General features: G+C 43.9%; 1 pseudogene; it reads right to left on the reverse strand.

Annotated features, from left to right (window-relative positions):
- Positions 1–534: 534 nt before the first annotated feature.
- On the reverse strand, positions 535–1,658 carry LOC144713055 (small ribosomal subunit protein uS4m pseudogene; annotated as a pseudogene).
- Positions 1,659–7,319: the final 5,661 nt, after the last annotated feature.

The following is a 7,319-nucleotide window of genomic DNA, read 5'->3' on the forward strand; positions in this document are numbered from 1 at the left end:
ATTCAGATGCTGAACCTTTTGTTTGGACTTGAAGATCGAAGGTGGCTCAAGTTGGTTCTTTCGGGTGTCCCTGCCTAGCGGTGGTTGTTGTTCTTGGTCTTCTATCCGTATATCTTTCCTTTCAAGCGAATGAGTGAACCTATAGAGAAGAACGTTCTGAAAGAATGAAAGACGGGAACGAAGCATAAACAATTGTCAGAGTATATATATCGCTCGCCCAACTACGTCCAGTAGCTTTGATTCCATTAATAGCAATAGGTTCTGAGGTTCTTATTTATTTCTGATAAATCAGAAGTTATTCTTTTTTTAATCAGAAGATAATCCGAATCGGAAAGCAATCAGTAAAAAAGGTTCCGAAGGTTACCTGCGGTAAAATACCTTACGTCAGAACCTCAATAATCATTGTGTCGTCTCGGTCTGTGCCAATGAATCCCTATCTTTATATCTATCCACGGCTTCTCTATAAATAAATTGATCTAGACTATCCTCTATCCGGATAGATATGTCCCTACGAGCGACTACGCCGATCTTTTCTTATATGTTTTGCCCACGTCCCTTGGAGCTCCGAAGAGGAAGGTTTGGATCTTTCAATCTTATGTCATGAGGGATGTGACCTATGTTAGGTCCATAAGATACAACAGCTTTTTTTGTTCTATGATTCACCTCCGAATAATGAGTAGGTAGTTCGATCCTTTTGATTCTTCTCTTCCTAGTAAACTGATGGGGGGACCTAGAGCAATAGGTCGAATTACTATATAAATCAGACTTGTAAACAAAAGGCGCGGAAGCGGTGAATATGGAGGATTCAGACGCGACTGACGGAGCACGAGTAGGAAGATTTAGGTTTTTCTCGTTCCTTCTCAAAGATAAGAATAAGTATTTGAAATGATACAAATTCCTCTTCATTCTGTTGTGCTCAGCGAAGGAACTGCCTAAGCATACTTTTTCGGATCCAAACTTCTTTGTTCTTTCTAAGTCTTCTTCTTGCATAGAAGAACGCAACTCTTGCAAAAACCGAGATTTTAGTAGTAGGCGGCACCCCCTTTTAGTTTTGAGTAGGCAGAACCATTCAGTTTTGGTTCTTCTCCACATTCTTACCGGGCAACCCAAGTATGAAGTAATGATTTTGTCAACTGATATGTCGATATAGAAAGATCTCCTTATTTCTTCGCTCCCGCTCGTGAACTCGCACCTCGCGTCAGTTTCTTGAAAAGATATTAGATCACCGTGGGACACTTTAAAATGAGTCATGCTTACAATCTCATTATTCACACAAAGCCTTCGATGACTTATCGGCTGCCTTGCTTGACTAATAGTTTCACGAAAATGGAGACGAACCGGAATAACGTCCGATCTTGTTTCTGGATTGAGTTGTAAAGGTATATATGAAGTTATTTCAGAACCTCTGTGCATCTCTGTGATGGTCCCATGAAAAAGGGGCAACTTTCGTGTAGTTTGTAATTTGATGCAACTGTTTAGATTTTCTCTCTCCGAAAGATTTATCTTAATGGATCTCTTCTTGTTCCTCAATCTTCCGAGAATGCGGCGTTGTATTTTTGTGAGTTCTCTATTCCGAACATTTCCTTGAAGTAGACGACAGGTTTTAAATCTTAATGCAGGCATGGCATATCTCGTTGAATCCGTCTTTTTCGCCACATCAGGGCTATGGGAGTCGAACCCAATTCTTCCACGACGACCCCCCACGAATAAATAAGGACTGAACAAAGACGAGGCTACCCATTTTGATTGACATTTGACCTTGCTATTTAGTCAATGACAGATCCGCTTTGTTTGCAAGTCGTCTAATGTTTCTGATTATCTTCTGATTTATTTAATGTTTTATGATTAAAATCAGAACTGATTATCATTGATTAGCATCACTTTTCTTGAAGAACGATAACCGCTCCGTCGCTTCTTCGCTCCGCTCCCGCTCTTCGCGCCTTCGTAAAAAAAAAACCTTCGGTGTAGTTCTTGAAGAACGTTGGATAACCTCAGAACCTTGCTTTTTGATACGTTTGCTGGAGAAGGTCGGCTAAGCGCAGGAATGCCGTATGACCGAACTCGCTCCCGCTCCTCGCGCCTTTTCTCATATGAAATTATTTTACCCAATTCATGACGCTCCCGCTCCTAAAGTCGCGCGTCCGCTCACTCGCGCCTTCATCTTAATATATTCACCGCTTCCGCGCCTTCATCTTAATATATTCACCGCTTCCGCGCCTTCATCTTAATATATGAACCGCTTCCGCGCCTTCATCTTCACGCTCGTCTTCATTTTAATCTGAACGCTCGCCTTCATCTTCACGCTCGTTGCGCCTTCATCTTCATCTTCATCTTCACGCTCCCGCTCACTCGCGCCTGAATCTTCATCTGAATCTGAATTTCTTGCTCCGTCGCTTCTGCTCCGCTCGTCTTCATCTTCATCTTCACCGCTTCCGCACCTTCTTCATCTAGGCATTTGTTCTTTCTCCGTTCTTTCAGAACGTGTTTATCCGCTCCTAAAGTCGCGCCTCCATGACCCCTTAGCTGGTAGCTCGTTTCTTTCAGAACCTGCGAATACCGGCACCAGCATTGTTGGCTCTTTCGAGGTTCTGAAATAAAGAATAATCATAAAACATAATAATACAAATGCTTTCTCTAAGAGGCAGGTTGAGGAACTCTTACTGGATCCCCTCCCACCGTTGATTAGCATCACCTTCTCGTCTTTGAGCTTTAGCTTAAAAATAAATAAAATAATCTTCCATGTTGCGCGCTTGAGATATTAGCTCATCCCATATGAGTAAGTTATGTAAACATAACCTGAGTGAGCTCGAATTGCAAGTAAAAGGTTACGAAGTAAATAAACCAATCAATGAGATGTTGTTGGTCGCTTGGCTTCTCATTCAGAGGAATTCTATTTTTTTCCCGGTCAATTGTTTTTCTTGCAGAACCTAACTGAACTAATTATAGCAGTCTTCTATGTGCGCTTGGGAGAACGAGGGCTGATCCAATCCGGTCTCTCTTGAACCAGCCAACTCCCTACCCTAGGGAAGACGACTAGCTAGATGGTCTTTGAGTCAGAATTCGAACTTATTGACGCGGAGAGCCATCAAAGGTTCTTCTTTTAGAAGAACTGAGAACCCCGCGAAAGAGGTTCCTTCGGTTACGAAGTCACTGATTAGCATCACCTTCCATCTTTCTTTCATTCTTGCAGAACATTCGGTTATGTTTTAACATAAGAATTTTTAATGCTGAACGGACTGAACCTCTGTAGAATGTAGGATGTCCACTTCCTTCGGAAACTTAACGGATAACCTTTCTTGAAGAACGTTGGATAACCTCATTTACTTCGTAACCTTTCATCGTTTCTTGCAGAACGTTTCTTCGCTCCCGCTCCTAAAGTCGCGCTAAGCGCTAAGCGCCGTCGAACGTTGAGTATCGGTGATGCCTGAAACAAGGGGTGGGTCTTTACCAACTTTAAAATCCAAGATTTCTGGTTCAGCATTCAAAGGCACTCTTCATTCTTCATTCGAAAGTCATGAATTTCGGGGGTTTCTGTTCAGTTACGAAGTAAATGAAGGGAGTTGGGTAAAGAAAACTCCCTCCTTGGACGAGCATGGAGCTTAGTCAAGTAGAACCGGGTTGCGCTGCTTGATGCTCCGATCAAAAACAAATCAGTGGGGCCATGCCGGTACAACAGAATATGCGTTAGAAAGGTCAATCCCTCCCCCCCCCTTTCTTGTAAAAAAAAAACCGGGCCCGCCCGCTTCCATAGAACAATATCGTGGCAACGTAGACCTAAGTGAGTTTATTGGATCCTGGGAACCATCACAGGTACGGCCGGTTGAACGAGAATGCCGTGTCGTCCAGCGGAGCTTAGAAGAAGGTTACTCGGAGCCTAGAAGAAGGTGACTCGCGCAGACAGCTGACTCCTTTTCAATAGAAAGGAATAGCCAAATCAACCCTCAGGCGCGAAAGCGGGAGCGGCCCTACCTACTTCAGTTAAGCTGGAACCGAAAAAGACCTGGTTCCACACACATGAGACACGCAGAAGGTATGGGACAATTCACCACGGATTCTTTATCTGAAGATAACCTTTGTTCGATAAATGCGCAGTGGAAAGGGCTGCGTGTCGGCTCGGCTAAGTTGTAGGCCCCACAGATCAAGAGTGATTCCTCACCTATCCGGGTAACGCTCGAGTATAGATTCCCTATGCTCATGTGAACGGCCGGGGCCGGCCGGCCCGTAGATCTAAAAGTCAAAGTTATTTCAGAACCTGACCGGTCCATGAACAAAACAAAGTCAAAGTAGTAAGAGTAGTCATTCTTCGAAAGGCACCACCTTAAGTTATTACATTCTTCTTCTTCGCTCCATCGCGTCTTCATCTTAATCTTCACGCTCGTCGCGCCTTTTGCTCGTCGCTTCACTCGCTCACTCGCGCCGTCGGAACCTTCATCGTTGATTCATCGTTTTATTTATGTGAAAAAAAACATAACCTTTCATTCTTCTTCATCTTCGACTTCCGCTCACTCGCGCTAAGCCCCGCTCGCGCCTCAGAACCTTAATAATTTAGCTCTTGAAAGTTATCCTTCGGGTAACTTGACTTCGTAACCTTTGGTTTGGTAACGTTATCCGAAGGATAAGCTCGACAGAGGAGTAGAAGCGCTGGTCCCCTTCAGTCTGCGGCGTGTGCCTGCTGTTACCTACCGTAGGACCTCCGTCCCGGCGAAGAAAGAGGTTTTTCTTTTAATCAGAACAAAGGTTATCTTCAGATAAAGTTATCCTCTCCTGGCCCAGTAGTTCCGCAACTACTACCGTGGTTGTTGCGGGGATCCCCCATTCCGAAGGGTAACGGGGCCAGCCGTTAGGTCCAAAGTTGTATGCCACTGCTGTGGTGCCGATAGATTCACTACTTCAGTGCCGTTATCGGACATTTCAGGCTTAGCATCTATTTCTCGTATATCGCACCGAGAAGAGGGATGTGTACCTCCAGCAACAACAAGAATGGAACCATAGGCTCCTATGTGATAAGCTCAATTTTACTGTGTTTTTTACTGGTTATTTATCAGTAACATGTGTGAGGATTAAGCTTATTCAACGAATTTATAAACCTCACAAGTTAGGGCGAGTGAGGGTCGATCCACAGGGAGCAAAAGAAAACAGCAGGAAATTCCTTTTGATGCGTTAAAGTGCAACTTAATCAAGCCGTCTACAGAGAATTTCTTCAGACAGATCCTTGCCCTTTGGGGCAAAGGATCGAACACCTGCGTGCAGGGACAACCTGCGCGCAAGGTGTTGCGGTTGGCGGCCTCCTGCGCTGACTATGCAGCGCGGCTGCCTATGCGGAATGCCTGCACGCAGCGTGCTGCGCGCGCTGCGTGCTGCGGCGGCTGCGTGCTGCACGCGATTGCGTGCTGCGCGTGCGACTGTCTTGTGGCCGCGCGGCTTTGCTGCACGCGGCGTGGTGGAGATGCGGAGGAGTTCTGTTCTTTTGGAAGATTTGGGAAGACGATTTGAACAACAAAGGAACAAAGTTTAAACTGAAATCAAATCTAAACGAAACAATCCTCAGTTGGGAAACATTGGAAGATCTTGTGACTCTTCCAACCCAACCAAAATTGTCTGAGAAGAGAGGGATTACAGGGGCTGAAGCTTGCGATTTCCCACGTCGGGTGTCACGCCTGCGGCGAGGCGTGGTTCTTCAATCCAAGCTATCTTCAGTCTGTTCTTCCTCTCCAACTCCAAAAGCTCATCAGCTCCTGGAGGGTGCAGAAATCCTCTTCGCCAAGCCCTAGTTTCCTTAGAGAAAATTCTGAACACCTAAACTCCCCTCTCAAGAGAGTATTTATAGGTTTCCTCTTAAGTCATGCCCAGGGCATTTTCGTAATTTTTGCCACTTGAATTTTTGCCCACTTCTGTTGATCCTCCTCTCTTCCTTGATCTTCTTAACCTGTTTCTGAATGTTCACTAGCCATAAAACGTTAATATATTCCACTTGATTCAAAGAATCAAGTGGGTTAGTGATTTCATAAAACAATACATATGCATGAACTTAGCATGAATTCACAAGATAATTGTAATGAATTTAAACTTGAGAACTTGATTATTTGATGACATATTTTAGAGTCATCAAACACTAACTTAGATCATTACTAGTCCCTTAGTAATGACATGCAGGTGAGAATAAAAGATGATCTCAAGGTGAGTTTTGACTTCCGATAACTTTGATTCATGTTCTTCTCAAGGAGTATTTTCAGCAATTAAAATTGACCAGCGTAGAAGAAATTTAGGATCTATCTCAGCCTTAAACCTCAACTAAGTGCACATGATCTATGGAGTACATATAGTAAGTACATAGTATATGGAATAAGATCGAGTTAACACCCCAAGCGCACTACTGAACGAGGCGTAGAGAGTGGCATTAACGCTAGCTCAAGACTATGGCTATAGTAGCATCGGCTCAAACACACGGAGACAGCTTTTCCACCTTTATTTTATTTGGCATTTGCTGCTTGTTGGTCATTTTGATGACAATCAACTTTAGTACTATGATGCAAGCTTTTGCTTGTTTATGCGCAGTGCAGCTTTCACTTGATAGTTTGGTGGCGCTTATCCACTACCCATGTGCCGTCCTTAGTAGACCGGTAGCTTATTCCCCCGACGAAGTTATGTATCCTTCATGGGTCAGGGAGCTTCACTCACGTCATAATAATACTGCCAATGAGCTAACACTAACCCTACTCTCCACTAAAGCTAAAAATTTTCGTGCATGTAAGTGCTAACTCAACCCGAGGTGGATGGTGAGGTGAGAGAAGTATAATGGTAATAGATACGACTGTCGTGGTATGGATCAGAGTGCACCTAGCTAGGCTTACTTCACCTAGGATTCCCTAGCTGGCCACTCTTGCATTTCTACCCTTTTGAAAAGAATCGAATTATCATGCATATCATTGGACAATCATCTCCTAAGATCATCAAATATCCATGGTTTGTGAATGCAAAAACGAAAAAAATTTCATGGATAATGCATGTAAATGTACTCCCCCCCCCCCCTCAATAAAAGGCATGTTCCTACATGACAAATCATAAATGAGAGAAAGGAGAAAGGAATACCAAACCATGGAAGGAAGGGCAGCGATCAGCATGCGTGTTGTCCAGTGACCTGTTAGGTGGGCGTGGATCGGAGTGGCTGCACACGAACAGAAACAAAAACGCAGAAACAAAAACAAAACAAGGAAAGTAATCAAGCAGAGAATATGAAATGTAGTAAAACAAAAACTAATCGGATCATGAGCTATCATGCGATGGCTTTTCTAACGTAATATTCATGGGGCTGTGAAGAT

Source organism: Wolffia australiana, chromosome 15, assembly GCF_029677425.1.
Source record: "Wolffia australiana isolate 7733 chromosome 15, ASM2967742v1".
Lineage (NCBI taxonomy): Eukaryota > Viridiplantae > Streptophyta > Magnoliopsida > Alismatales > Araceae > Wolffia > Wolffia australiana.